This window comes from Sminthopsis crassicaudata, chromosome 6 (genome assembly GCF_048593235.1).
Source record: "Sminthopsis crassicaudata isolate SCR6 chromosome 6, ASM4859323v1, whole genome shotgun sequence".
Lineage (NCBI taxonomy): Eukaryota > Metazoa > Chordata > Mammalia > Dasyuromorphia > Dasyuridae > Sminthopsis > Sminthopsis crassicaudata.
The window spans coordinates 79,332,514-79,348,773 of record NC_133622.1 but is presented as its reverse complement, the minus strand read 5'-3'; the positions used below and the strand labels follow the sequence as shown (position 1 = coordinate 79,348,773).

Genomic DNA, 16,260 nt, shown 5'->3' with positions numbered 1-16,260 from the left:
GTTCTTTATCATATAAAAGAGGCAAAACTCAAGAAGTCCTTCTTTTTCTGTCACTTGTGAACTCCACAATCTTTTTATAATCTACCCATAGTTCCAGTAGTTGTTTCATTTATAATTTTATCAGTTATAAGCTTCCGAATTCTAAAGTCAATCATGTGCAAATGAGATGATTGACTATAATGAAGCCAATCATTATCTCATTACTGTTCTTCCCATTAATAGATTCTCTCAGAAAATTTATGTGAGTGGCAATTCTCTCTAGTTCTCGAAATATTGTGTCTCTTCTCAACATTTAATCTAAGAGACTGTTCTTTCACAGGTTTTCTTTTAATCAGTTTTTCTTACACACATGTTCTTTTTGGTTTTGTTTATATTGTTTCCAAATGAAGCAATATTTTAAAAAAGTATTTAGTGTAGTACTTACCACACAATAGGCAGTATATAAATTCTTATTCCTTCCCCTCTTCTACTTTTAGAAATTATTTTTAAATTAAGCATTTTTTCCTTTCCTTCCCATATCCTCTCCAATGGGGGAAAAAAGAAACAAAACCAAATCCTTTATTACAAATGTGCATAGTCAAGCAAAACGAATCCTCACGTTGGCCACATCCAAAAAAGTGTGTCTCTTTCTGCACTGGGTCCATCCCCTCTGTGTCATGAAGTTGGCAGCATTTCTCATTATTAGTCCTTTGGAACTGTGATTGGTCATTGCATTGCTAAGAATTGTCAAGTATTTCTTCATAATGTTGTTTCTGTATAAGTTGTTCTCCTGGCTCACTACTTTACACATTTTTCTAAAGAAAACAAAGAGGTATGGCAATTGAATAACATGTTATCTTTGTAGTTATTAATATATTTGTCTCCAAGGTTATTAGGTATACACCATGTTAAGACCCTCCTTCACCTAGAGAGGGACATAAGAATATTCTCTTTTAGTTATACTTGTTGATTCAATGATATTGTACGTACCTATCAGAATATAAACTCCTTAAAGGCAAGATCTATCCTTAATATATGTTTTTCTCCATTGATCCATCCATTCTTTCCAAGTCCTGATACTTTATAAGAATTAATTTGTTTTTCTTTTGAAAAAAATAAATGTTTTATTAAAAACTTAACATAGGACAACCAGACAAACTTGCTTTGTAACTACTGACGTCTGAATTAATTTTGGCATATAAAATATCATAACTTTTCTTCTATCACACCTTTAATTACTCTTCAGTTTTTGTTTTTCTCATTGCCTAAATTTATCTCTATATCTCTCTCTTTTGTCTCTTTCAGAGAGTTATCCCATATAACAAATAATTTGTTTTAAAAAAGGAGAAAGAAAAATCAAAACTGATCAATACATTAAAAAACAAATCTGGTCAGATATGCAATGTTTCACGTGAACCCCTTTCCCTTCTATCTTCACTTCTACAAAAGAGCGGGGGAAAGTGTGTTCTCATATATCTCTTTATGATTTTGCACTTTTCATTTTGTAATGGTTATTCTTTACATTTCTGTTGTTGTAGTTTTATGTGTATTTTTTGTGTTTCTCTGTATTCATCATACTCCTCATTTCTTGTAGCACAGTAATATTCCATCACTTTGTATACCACAGTTGCTTTTAGCCATTTTTCAGCCAACAAACATATACTCTGTTTTCTGTTCTTTGCTACCATGAAAAGTGGTGCTATAAATATTTCAGTGCACATAGAGGCTTCTCTGTCTGTATTCCTCATGCATGAACACACACACAAGTATATGTATGTATATGTATGGATATAGGCATATCCATATATACATATATATAGCTATCTATAGGTATATCTGTGTATAAATATATATGTGTATAATATAATGTATGTATAACATATGTATAAAGTGTGTATATGTAAAAAATATGTTTTCATGTGCCAGTTTAGTTTCTGGAGTTTTGAGGAGCCCTCTAGGAATCATGGAGTACAAAGCATCTCCACAGTTTGTACTCCCACAATATAATGTTCTGAGATGTCTTTTTCATATCATCATACTAATATCTATTCCCACAGATAAAGAGACATGGAGACTTAATGAGCAGGATACATATTAACTGCCAGTTCAGTGTGCCCAGCAGGCAAGCAGTACTCAGTAAATATTTATGTTGATAAAGCTCATGGTTACTCTTGTGACTTTATCCATGTTTCACCTCCTTTCAAGTGCTATTCTGTTGACCCTAATAAAGATGTTGTAGATTTTTGTTTATAAAATCTAACTCCCAATAGCATTCTACTCAAAAGAATGAACTTGAAGTGAAAAATATAAATTGTTTATGCTTTTCTCTATTTGAAATATGTCTATTAAAATGCCACGCTCTGCTGGGCTTGGTTTACTGTAATTCTGGAGCCTTTCCCCATCCATATGTTTTGAGGCCTCTGCCTCTATAAACTATAGCTGGTATGTAATTACATTTTGGCATTATGTTTTCTGAGCATTAAGAGAAACATTACAGCTGCTTTGGCATCTATAACACTGTAAATGAGGTGAAAAATTAAAATGTATATATAGGCGTTTTCAAAGAATTACCTTGGAATAGGAGCTCTGAAAGGACTATTAACATTGGATGGGCTCCTATGGAGGATATAAGTTACATTGTCATGCAATGGTTTGAAAGAATGTGGCTTTATCACCTACTCCTACAAGGCAGGAGTATGGAGGAAGCATTGATAGGATGGATCATTTGGGTAATTGAAAAGTTTGGGCTGCCATAGCCTATGATATCACAACCTTCCCATTTAGGGGCTGCTTTGCATTTGTTAATGATGATATCCCCATTCCCAAGCACACAGTTAAGTTTGGGGCAGAGGTACAAATTATGTCTATTCCATCTTCCCAAGATGAAGTGGAAGATCACTCTTGTTTTCAGAACATCAAGAAGTACTAGTTCTTGGCCCCTTACCAAGCTTGTGAAACTTGGCTAGAGGGCACTCCAGCCAGTGTAGGCTTTTTTTTTTTTTTTTTTTTTTAAATCATCCTGTGTTCCTTCCAATACTCTGGAATTCTCTAGGGTGATCTGGCAACCAGTTTTACGATGCTACTCTCAAAGCAACTTGGTTTTTATTTGTTTTAATTTCATTCATTTTCTCTCCTTATTTAGAACAATATTTCCTAAACTTGCATATGCCAGGATATTGGAATAGCCCTTTCCATAAAATATGGTTGATGTTGATCATATTTCCCTCTCCATCTTGTAAAATATTAACGATGAAATTATGTATGAACCATAAATACTTATTTGGTGTCATAGCCTTTCCCAGTATGAAAATTGACTGCCTATTTTTATTTGAGGCCAGAATTTCTCTAATCTTCCTTCTTCATCCAGCAGGATATTCCATGCTCCTAGGCTATCCTACCTTGATAAAACAAAACTTATGGGGTTCATCAATCAGTCAGTCAACAAATATTTAATAAATGCCAACATGTGCTTAGCACTATGCTGGGCACTGGGGATAGAAGTACAAAGAATGAAATTGTGATGTTCCAAGTGTTCCATAGCCAAATTCATTTGAGAAATTCTGGCTTAAAGCTTCTGTTCTTTTTAGAGACTACTGTTTGTTGCTCTAATCAAAGAATATTATTAAGCACAGTTGTAGGTGTCTAAGTCCTGGCTGGTTAAATGCTATTCATTCAGCATTCAACAGACATTGTAAAGACTATGTCAGGAAGAATATAAAGATTTTTTAAAATTACACAATCCTTGCCTTCAAGAAACTTACATTCTTTTTTCCTTGGTCATTTACTTCTTTTCTTTATGTTTTTAATCAGTGCCTTATTTTTGACATTACATTAATTTCCAAATATGAACCTAACACTTCTATTCAGCAAACCATTTCATATGATAAAATTATATATAAGGAATTAGCATACACACATATAAGACCAAGAATCATTTCCCAACAATTAAATGGTCAAAGGCTATGAACAAAGAATTGTCAAATAAATTAATTATCAACTATTAGCCACGGTTTGAAAGATTGCTTTACATCACTAAGAATAAGAGAAGTGCAACTGAAAACAACTCTGAATTTTTACTTTATATCCAACATTTGGCAAAGAGAATTGGAATTGAGAATACTTATCACTAGAAGTATTGCAAGAATACACCAATACCCAATTGATACAGCTGTGAATTGAAGTATCTATTCTGGAAAAAACTTGGAATTATGTTGGAAAAGTAACTACCCTACCATACTCGGAGATCCTATTGCTAGACATGTGTCCCCAAGGAGATAAGACCGTAGGAAGAAATAGCAACATGTACTATAAAAGCAAAAGAACTAGAAACTGGAAATGGAGATTATTTAGAAGGCTATCACAGATTATTATAGAAAGGTTATGAGCTCATGGAGAGAAGGGGAACAAATCATTTATTGGCAACTGTGGTATCTCAAATCATCTTTAGATTATGGATTCACTCTAGCTAAGGAGCATTCTAGGAATCCGAACATAAGATCTCATGCTGGAAGGGCTAAGAATTCAAGCCCAACTTCTACATTTTACAGTGGAACTGAAGTCCAGGGAGCGACTAGCCAGAAATTATACAGTGGCAAAGCCAAAGTAGGACTTGACTTTTTAACAACATTTTTCAGAAGTGAGTATATTACCTGTGACAAAGTAGTGACAAGAGTACCTTACAAGTTTTCTCAAAGAATATTAATCTGGACAAACCTTTTCCCCTTAAGTAGCTATTCCATAGCTGAGACACCCTAGCACCAATGTCATGTTTCAATTGCATCACAAATATGTTACAACCATTTGGCATTACAACTATAAGACTTATGCTCACAGAATCTTAGCATCTCAGAGTAATCTAGTCTTGTATGGAAACAGACATTAACAGCATCCCCAACCAGACTATTTTAAAGACCCTCTAGAGATAAAGAACCTATTGATGCTTGCTGCAGCAAAGTTCCCTTTTGGACAGCTTTAATTGGTAGGACATTTTTCTTTAGATGAAGCCAAAATCTATATGCCTAGAAATCACAAAGACCCTAATCCTTGAAGATAATTCTCTTCTCTCCCTCATACACACCCCTGTATGCCTTCTCTTCTTCCAGTTAAATATTCCCAGTTCTTTCTTTTGATCTTCATGTATCATTATCTCCAGTTCTGTCCTCCTACTCACCTTCCTTTGCACATGCTCCATCTTATCAAAATTCTGCCCAGAACTGCATGCAAGGCTCCAGATGTACTCTCGTAGGGCCGTACAATAGTATGACCACATCCCTCAATCTGAATGCTATGCCTTTCTTGTTGTAATGGAAGATAAAATTCTTGGATTCAAATCTAGGTTTTTCTGACCTCTAGACCATTTTGCTTCTTTCCATTTCACCCCACAGCTGTGTAAATTTGCTTGGGATGGATTCTCTCCAGAAAAGAAAGGCCCTATCTAGGGCAATATATTTGCTGTCTCCACAACAAATTTGAAATTCTAGACTGCCTTACACTTGACAGTCAATATGCCTCTTGGCTGTATGTCCCCAACCCCCATACACATATATGTTCAGTCCAGGTCCACTACCTTTATTTCTTTTGAACCTAGATACAAATCATCTTGTGTTATTGATCCTCCCTATAATGTTATTTTTTTTCATGGAATCAAATAACAACACTAGACAGTTTCTATCTGCTTTTGGAACTGAATCCCTCCATTAAAATCTTTTCCAAAGGTTTATAAAACCAAAAAATTGCTCTAAACCTCAGACTACAATTTTTGGCTTTGGGGCCTTCCTTGTTGCTGTCCAATTAGTGATCTCTCTAGATAATAAACGAGAAAATCAACTTTGGATGAATGACCCTGATTTTTTGAACTATTTATCACTTCTGATCTAGTTATAGACTTCTATACTAGTTCTAGGGGAGCTATCTAATCATTCAGTACATCATCCTCCTTGTTGATAGAGAGGTGAGGATGTACAAGATTGGAATGTTGCATAAGCTGACAGATATGATGGCTTAGTTAATTGTTTTACCTTGACTATATTTTCTTTTGTTATAAGTGGAGGATCCAGTGGGATGTATTGAAAAATAACTGATTTTTAAAAAAATCTTTAATTTTTTTCATTGGGGAAGAGTGGAAACAGAACAAAGGGGAAAAAAAAATCACAATTTTGTGCATAGTAATAAATCCCTAGAATTTCATTGGAGCCTGAGCATTCAATAGAATGTATGTTCCTTGAGGGCAGAGAACTACTGCTTATTTTGTGCGTGTGTCTTTGTATGTTCACAATGCTAATTAATTCAGAAGAACTAAATGATTGCTTTGAATTGGGGGGGAAAAGATGCAGTGCAGACTAACTGGACTTCTCTCTTGTAATACTTGGCTTTGTGATGAAGGTTTCCTAAAGTATTTTCTAATTATATTTTAATCTGGTATTAAATATAATCTGGGTATGTTTTATATTAAATGCATTATATAGTAAATATAGTAATAATTTATTAACATTAAATATAACTTGGTTACATTACGGACTGCATGCAACCTACTGTTATTTGATATCTGCTCCAAAGGATACTCTTCAAGTCAAATATTCACCACGAAAAGCACTGTGTGGTTCTTTTATCTTGGTCAGAGCTAAATTGCTTCTGGACCAAAACATAGACATAATTTTTTTGGCACAGGCCTTATCTGGTGTTTGTCATAACAGTTTGTCTTGACTTTGTTTTTGTTTTTGTTTTTTAAGCAGAGTAATCCTTATTTAATAACTTTTGATATTTAAAATATAATCTGTTTATCTGTTATATATCTATATATATGTTTATCTGTTCAAAAAAAGAATTCTTAATGTTCAAACAGTGCTGACTTTTCTAAGAATCAGACATGAAACCCTTTTTTGTGTTAATAATTCTAAATACAACCAGATAAAGTTGTAAACAGTAAAGAGTTCCCAAGTTGGGTCCTGAGAAAATAGCTCGGTCACAGGACACTTCTATCATTATTTGACGTAGATAAACATCTACCTTGTAATCCTCAGCCCTGATTGGTGACCATCTCTCTGAACCACCATGTTTTGAATGGTCCAGGCCATTTTTCCTTCACATGCTTTCTATAGTCTTCCAGTGGTCCTGATCTACATCTGGAGGAAAAAGTGAAGCAAGTGAACTTGCACAGCCCTCTCTCACTTCAATCCAGTTCACTTACATGTCATGACATTGTCTTTGGGTACGAAGGACAAAAAACAACAACATATTCCTTTACTTTTCTCTAATCTCCTTGAGGGTAGGGAATGTTTTGTTTGCTTGTTTTAGTTTACCCTGCACAGTGCCTGGCACACACATAGTAAATACCTTAGAAGTGCTCCATCTATCTATGACTTGATGAATTAGGGGCATAGTTATGGGAAATTATTTTTGACTCCTTGTTATAGATGTGATCCTTCACTGTTACTTCGTTGTAGCTTTCTAGACTTATAGTGTTTTTCAGCCAAATCTGGACTCCTTATCCGCTCTTGCTTAAATCCTCACTTTTATTAAGTTATCCAATCCTAGGCTCCAAGCCCTAAATGGCAGGTCCTTGTTTTGTCTCTGTATATTATATATCTCCATGGAGAATGAAGATTCCTCTTAAGGCAATGCCTTTAAGTTGTTTTGAAGCTCAGTTTGATGATCTAGGATTTTGAGCTTTCTGGTCAAGGTGAAAAGGAAGAAGGATCACTAAACTGGGAGCTAAGACCTGGGTTCAGATTCTGAAATTGCTGGACTTTGAGTGAACTAACAGCCTTCAGTTTATTTCTCTGTAAAATGAAGGGGTTGGAATTCAGTCAGGGATTCTAAGCAGGCTTGGTTAACATGCATCAAGGTCAGCAACTGGCTCTTGCCCTGACATATATGTTCTTCTAGGCCTCCATCTTTGCTCAATAACTTGATAATGCTGTTCTAATAGTCCCTGCTTCACAAGATAATTTGGGAATGGTTTAAAGGAGTAATAACAATAATCGAATTTAGAAATGGAAATAACTTATGTTTGCATCTCCATTGGCCTTAGGCTCGTCCTCTGTTGTATTCCTGATTCTGAAATGTATTTCTAAGTTTGGGTGCCATGAATATATTAAGGAAATAGGACAGTGCAGCATATAAAGCATTTATGTGCAAACCAAGTCTCCTCTGCAGAATCTATTCTGCGAGAACCAGGATTTATGTCTCCTCTCATGAGGACTGACACTGGGCCACTGCCTTAGTGAGTAATGGAACCTTTTATTGCTTGTCTTCCACCAACAATAAAAGGAAAGAGAGAGAAAGAGAAAAATAGAGAGGGGGGGGAGGCAGGGAGGGACGGAGAGAGGGAGAGAGAGACTCTTAAAACAACAAAAATTACAGCCAACTTCATGAATTCCCAAACACACTCTCTGACACACTATGGTTTATGAATAAATCCTAGAAGTGATAGAATTCTTAAATCACTGTTCCTCGTGTCCTTCAATCCAATCTCTTTCTCTCCCCCCTCCCTTTCCACCTCATAGTGAATATTCTTCTCATTAGGATCTGGAGTAAAAAGAGACAACTTCTCAGAATCCCTTGGTAATTAATTGCCGCTTATTTAAACTGGTCATAGATGAGTTTATTTTTATTTCTGCATAAAATTCCAACTAAACAAAGAGTTATTAAGATTTGGATGGAGTAAATGTAACTCATTTTCAAAGTCTGACCTCATTTTCCCCCTGGGAAAGTCATTTTATTTATTTATTCATAAAAAAATTCACTGTCAAAATTGGCAGCATAAATACAGGATTTTTTTTTTTTAAATATGGGATTTTAGAGCTGATAGAGAAGACCTTAGCAATTGTCTAGTGATTATGGGCTAAGCCCATCTTTTTGCAAATGATGAAATTGGCATGCTAGAGTTAGGATTGTTAGTAGCCATGTGGATATTTTTCATTATAATTCTGGTGGACTTTCCTCTTCAGGCTCTTTTTATTGTGTTCTTTTGCAAGTAAGACTTTCTCCCAATGCTCTGCAAGTGGTCATAATTTCATCTTGACAATAACAATAAACATTCATGGATCGCATTTTAATTCTGATTGTCCTATACTTTGTCAGTTCTCCTTTGACCTCTGCTCAAAACTTTTAGACCTTATTGATTCTTTCGTTGCCATCATTCCTACCTTATTCATCCACTATTCATTACTATGGGCCATTTATTGAATCTTTTTTAGAAATGTCTCTCAAACCACTACTCTCCTTTCCACCTTCAAGATCCTCTGGTGTGATATTGATGGCTGGACTGCATAGCCACTATAACAGTACATAAATATAGTACTTTACTATTTCCAGGGCATTTTCCTATGCATACCTCCTTTCATTCTTACAGCAATCCTAGAAGTTTTTAGCATCTGCCAAGCAAGTCTTATTTACTACCAGTTTACATTTGAGGAAACTAAGGCCCACAGAGGCAAGCAGCTTGCTCAATCACATGGTCAATCATAACTGGCAGGTCTCAGATTAATAATCATTCTCCTGAATATCTACTATGAGGTAGGTACTACTGGTCTCATTATCCCCATCCTATGGGTGAGGAAATCAAAGAGGTTGTGACTTTGTGATCCTCACCTAGCTATCAAGGATCAGTCCTGGGATTTGAACTCAAATCTCTTGATGTTTGGTCAGTCCTTTAGAACTCAGACCTGATTAAATTGAAGAGATGATTAGAGAGGGAAAACTCAACTATAACAATGAGTGTCCTAATATGAACTGATGAATGAATGAATGAATGAAAGATTATTATTTAACACTTAAAAGTGCCAGACACTGTATAAGTGCTAGGGTAGTAAAGTAATAAGAAACAGTGCCTGCTCTCAAGATGCTTACATTCCAATGAGAGAAAGACAACTAGAAAGGAGGAAGGCAGCTATGTGATAAAGTAAATGGAGTCAGGAAAACTCATCTTTTCAAATTCACGTCCAGCCTCAGATACTTACTTGCTGTATGAATCTGAGCAAGTAACTTAACCCTGCTTGACTCAGTTTCTCATCTATAAAATGACCTGGTAAAGGAAATGCCAAACCACTCCAGTATATTTGCCAAGAAAACTCCAAATAGGGTCAAGAAGAATTAGACATGATTTTAAAATTACTGAATAGCAGAAAAAGAGAGGAGGAAGGTATGGGCTAAAAATGATTCTGGTTCCATCCAAGATAAAACAAAAACTCGTTTATTGGAACCCACAGTTCCAGAGGCAGGTTCTAGGTGTTTCTGATGGAACGAGGGTAAGAAAAACGGCTGGAGTAGAGGCGGTATGGTCTAAAAATAACCATGAAAATAGAGGCTTGAGAAGCTGCAATTGAGATAGAAAAGGTGTGTGTGTTGGGGTGGGATGGAGGGCAGTGAAGGGAATAGAGGAATAAAGAGAATCAGGAGAGAGCAATTTCTGAAGCCACAGGAGAAGTCAGAACCTAATAGGATTGTGTAGTCGAGAGTGTCAGATGCTGCAGAGAGGTCAAGGAAGGTGAATACTGGGGGGAAAAGACCATTGAATTTGGCTATTAGGAGATAATTGGTAATCTTTGATAGAGAAGTTTCTGTAGAGTTGTGAAGATAGACTGGGAGAATTAAGGATCAAAGGTTATGATAAAGGCAGAATTGATTTAGTGTCAATGTGATAGAGTTTAAGAGTAGAATTTACAAGTTTAGATCTTGGAGTTAAGATAGTTCTAGGAACTGATATGCAGCTAAGTGAATAGACCAGTAGGTATGGAATCAGGAAGACTTGAAGAAGGAAATTATTAACTACTCTCTGTGAGGAAAACCAGAAAAGGACACTTGAAGGGAACTGTTAAAGTCCAGTGTTATGCATACTTGATAAAGAGAAGTGTTAGAGTTAAGGTTGAGAAATTATATAGTTAAGTCATTAAAAAGATTATCAACAAGAATATTGAAGTGACTAAGGATGATATGACATGGAAAAGAGAGGTAGAGGATAAAAGATGTCTAAGTCATTGAGAAAATTTGCCAAGTTATAGGGACATGACATCAATAAGGATGAACCAATAGCAACATAAATGGATCATCTGGTCTTCCAAAGAGTTGTTGTTTTGTTTTGTTTTAGGGACAAAAGTGGAGACATGGTCTGAAATAGTGAGCTGGAAGAAGACTTAAGAGGTCAATTAGTTCAATTTCTTCATTTGACAGATGAAAAAATGGAGGCCCAAACAAGTCAGCAAGCCTGACTTTTTTCATGCCAGGACTTCTGCTAAGAAAGGTTGAATAATTTGTCTGAGGTTACCCAAGTATTCAGTAGACAAGCAGTGATTCAAAACTAGCCTTTCAATATTATCTCCATGATACCATATTTTCTTAGTGCTTTCTGCACTCTTGTCACTTGCAAAGACAGATTAGATATGCTCAGAAACAGCTTAGAGACAAAAAAGATCATAATGGGGGGGGGGGGGGGAGAGAAATTGCAACAATTCCATAAAGCATATGGAACAAATTTTATTCTGCTTCACCAAATGGAATTGGAAAAAATAATGTGAGCAACATTATTCCATTGGAATTGGAATTGGAAAGCCCTAATGGGAAACTAATACCTTTGCTTTTGATTAAAATTCTCTGAAGTTACAAAAGTTGATCATTATACCTATAGGATATTAAGATCAAGACAATTAAACTTTTTTTTTTTTTTTTTTTGTCTTTCAAAAGAGGGTAAAATCTTAACCTCTTAATTTTGTTTAGTAAAATGAATGAGGGGCTCATCTGAGTTCTACTCCCACAGGAATCCCCATTCAATTCAATTTAATAAGCATTTAGAAGTCACCTAATGTGACCTATCAAGACATTAGGATTGTAAAGACAAAAAATTGAAGCCTATCTTGTCCTCAGGTAGTGTATATTCTACTATGCTAATTGTTCACTTCTAGTGGGTACTTCAGGTCCACTCTTTTCTAATATAGTTCTCTTGTAATTATCACTTATTTAGAAACCTTCCCCAGATTGTTGTTGTCTCACTCAAGCAAAAGCTGTCCTTCCTCTACTGTATGAAGATAGATCTTTTCATCTAGATTATTTAACCTTTGTTTATTTCTGCTTGGTTGACTTCAGCAAACATTTATTAAATGTTTCAAGTTGCACTAAAATATGATATTTAAATTATTTTATTTTACCTGTCATGTGTAAAACAGTTTTTACATTTATTTTTAAAACTTTGAGTTCCAGATTCTCACCCCTCCACCATTAGGAAGGTATATGTGAAGTCATGCAAAAATTTTCCTTAAAAGTTGTGCTGTAAGCAGCTAGGTGGCACAGTGGACAGAGCACCAGCCCTGAATTCAGGAGGACAGGAGTTCAAATCTTGTCTCAGACACTTAACACTTCCTGTAAAAGAAAAAAATCTTCCCCCCACCCCCCAAAAAATCCTTAAGAAAAATAAAGTTTTTAAAAAATCAATCTGTATTCAGACACAATCAGTTTTTTTCTCTTGGGCATAGATAGCATTTTTCATCATAAGTCCTTCAGTGCAGTCTAAGATCATTGTATTGCTGAGAATAGCAAAATCATTCACAGTTGATCATCTTGCAACATTGCTATTTATTACTTTGCATACGGCACATTTCACTTTGCTTGAGTTCATGGAGGACTTTCCAGGTTTTTCCGAGAGCATCCAAGCACTAAAAATAGGAAGATGAAAAACAAGTTGTTGTCATCAAGGAATTTATATTTTAGTGGGGGAAAGTTGAACTTTTCCTTGGGATGTATTATTCCTTCAGTATGACTAACTATGGTATTACTGGTTACATTGATCATTTATTTATTCATTCATTCAACAAACATTAATTCAGGCTACTTCAGGCGGGCAGTGAGGGTAAGAGGAGAGTAGTTTGAACTCTAAGAAGATACAGATTTTGGCACTCTAGGTTACTTTCCTATTCTGAAACTAGAGGAAAGAACATTGGATTAGGGGCTAGAGAAAGTGAGTTCAAATCTCAGCTCTGTTTGACTTTTGTCTATCTTATTTCAACTTTAGGTACATTCCATTTAATAAAATTTAAATTAGCATGCTGTTCATGAATAATTGGGGATATATTGAAATGTTTACTGGGTGAATGAACATTTTTTAGCTTTGGAGAGCTGTTTACTCCCTTGTACTTTGTTATGATTCACTGCATATTTGTGTCCTTCCATAATCCCCTTATATGACATCTAAGAAATTATTTTAGAACTGCATGTTACAGTTGTAAAGACCTGTAAATGAGCTGTATTTTACTTTATAAAATTCTGTTGGCAGATTTTAAGACAATTCAAACTAAGCCCTGATGCCCATTCCTGTGCTTTTCCCTTATTGGTGGGATAAAGATCAGCCTCCTTAAGCTGGCATTCCAAATTAGTCTCCTGCTAATCTTCTACAGAAGTTCTTTGAGTTCACTAAACTAGGATACTCATTCTTACCCACAAATTTCTCATTTATTTTCCACTCTGAGCCTATGTTTGTAATTATCTTCCTCTCTCTCCCCTCTTAGTATCCCCTTCCAAGCAGACTTCCCTAACTTCTTTCCTTTCTATTCCATAAGCATTGAGTGCTCAGTACATGGTAGAGACAGTAGATGGCTCTGTAGATAGTGCTGGATTTAGAGTTTGAAAAATACGCTATTAAACCTTTCTCTAACTCAGTTTCTTCATCTACCAATAGGGATAATAACAGTACCTTCCCAAAAGGTTGTAAGGCTAAAATGAGATGTTTTTTGTAAAACTCTTTATCAATTTATAAAATGCTAGCTATTATCTTTACTTTGTATCGTTATTCATTTTTTATGGTGAGCATGTCTTATTAGATGCTAAGTTCTTCGAGGTCAGGGACCATATCTTTTACCTCTTTAGATCTTTAGCTTCTAACACCGTTTCTTACATACACACACAATAAGTATGTAAGAAATATTGGCTGATCATGATATTTTATTTTTCCTAAACATCCATAATCCTTTACAAAAAAAGAAATAAATCTAACATTCTCATGAATACTGGGAATAATCCATTATTAATCCAGCAAAGGTTTGTTTATATCCTGGGCCTAGCCAAGTAAGGCTTCCAGAGACCTATATCTTTATCCTTATGGCAAAGAGGATTTCCTTTACACTTCACTGTAAATTTTGCTGTCGTCTAATCTCTAATGAGATACCTTCTGACTATCTTGGTTCCCTAGAGTTCAAAAATTTGTCACATACATTCGTGATTAACTTTCTCCTTTCTTCTTCTGAATCTTACAATGCCTTACACACAAGAGACACTTAAATAAATATTTAAATTGAATTGAATTAGTTCCCAATTCCACTACCCACTCCATCTTTCCCTTCAGAGAGGTAGCATGTTATACTACACAGAGTCAGGGAGACCTGAGTTCAGAACTTCCTCTGATATTTAAAGCTGTTTCATAATCTCTGAGTCTCAATTCCCTTATTTGTAAGACGGGGATAACAATACCTATAATACTTATCCCAGAAGAATTATTGTGGAGCTCAAATATTAAGTTATGCATTTTAAATGCTTTGCAATCTTTAAATTGTTTTACAGCTGTCTTTATTGTCTACTTTGCTGCCACATAGTCTAGTGCACCTGTGCATTTTTTTAGGACTTTAGTTATAGGTGGGGGGAAAGACATATTCTTTCCCAGCTTGTGATCAGTAAGGAATCATGAGCAATAAAGTGTCTTGTGATATGAAGCAGTGGGAAAGGCCATGTGTGGAATATTGCATAAACACAAGAAGTTCTCAGAACCTGAAGCTTTAGTTCAGTCTGAAACTATGATTTTCCCCTAAAGATAAATGTTTCTCTGGCTCTATCAGGCTTAAATCCACATTCCAGCCTAAGTTTTCTCTGTGTGTCCCAAGAGACCAATGGCATTATGATGGGGTCAAGTGTTAGAGATCCACCTACATAGATAGCAACATCCTGAAGAAGCTGGTTAAGAAACTAGCCAAAAAAGTATGGTGCATTTTTGGCTTCTAATTCCTTCATCAAGCAAATCCCTCAAATACTGAGCCCTGATCTGAACAAAGCTGGCAGGTTCCCAACTCTGCTCAGCCACCATGAGAATATATATGGTGACAAAAGTAGATGAGGTGAAATCTATTATCAGGTTCCAGTTTAAGAAGATGCTGTGTCTGTCAGGGTCCGTTGGCTTCATGTAGATGAACAGAAGATGAGCTCATCTGTAACATCCACCTGGCTGTCGAGTTCTGTTTTCTCAACTAAAGAAAAACTGGCAAAATGTGAGGGCATTGTACAAGAGCATTATGGTCAAAGCCCAGCATCTGTATTGAATCATGGTGCTAATTCATCAATGGCAAAAGCTGCTAAGGAGTTAATAAATGCAGAAGATACTAATGGGGAAAAAAAAGAGTTGCCTATGGAAATATGGAAATATATGGTAAACAAAAATCTGTATAAAAGAGAACTGCCTGGTACAGACAAAATGAGTATGAGCTTCCAGATCTTGCTGAACCTTTGATCCTCAGAGACAGGAGCTCATATTTAGATCATGACTTCACAGCTAGAGCAAAAAGGGACAATCCTATTCGTTGTAGAGACAAGGAAGCTGAGGCCATAAAAGTAAAGTGATTTCATTGCTACTAAATGGATTAAGACCAAGTCTAGGGACCCAAGTTCAGTATGCTTTCTCTGTCCCAGAATGATCCACCCTGAGTGTGCTTGGATCTTAAATGAAGAATGGGTTCCTTCCAAACAGACTTACCTTGAAAACATTTGTGAATAGACTACCTGGAAGCTCTGAACTAAGTTTATTCATCAATTCGCAATCCCCAAATTATTCTCAGACAATCATAAACCCTTCTGATGTCTCATTAACTTGCCCTGCCCACAGTTATTTAACTATATATATAAAATCATTTTTTTCTCCCATAATAAGAAAAAGACTTCATGAAAGATATTACTATTATACTCATCACTTAATTAAAAAAATAAAATTAGTCAACTAAATACCCAGTTCACTCCAGAGTTCATAAAAAACACTCCATTTACTCCAGAGCCTCCCCATGCTTTCTCTTTAAAGCTTCTTAGAAAAAAGATTGGCTATAAGTCTGGGTAACAGTAAAGTTTATAGTAGCAGCTATCATCTCTGTAGCACTTTAAAGCTGACAAAGCACTGTGTGTGTTTGTGTATATATGTATATAACTATTATATATAATTATTTTGTATGTGTATATCATATATATTTGTATATGTATATGTATTTGATCTTTGTAAAATAGATGCTAAATTATCTCCTCTTTACAGATAAGGAAACTGAGGTT

General features: G+C 35.5%; 1 protein-coding gene and 1 pseudogene across 7 annotated transcripts in view; both read left to right on the top strand.

Annotated features, from left to right (window-relative positions):
• The window catches only part of SH3D19 (SH3 domain containing 19), a 207,350-nt gene that overhangs the window by 88,701 nt on the left and 102,389 nt on the right, over positions 1-16,260 (top strand). The window lies entirely within an intron of this gene.
• On the top strand, positions 7,813-15,972 carry LOC141546216 (large ribosomal subunit protein uL1 pseudogene; annotated as a pseudogene).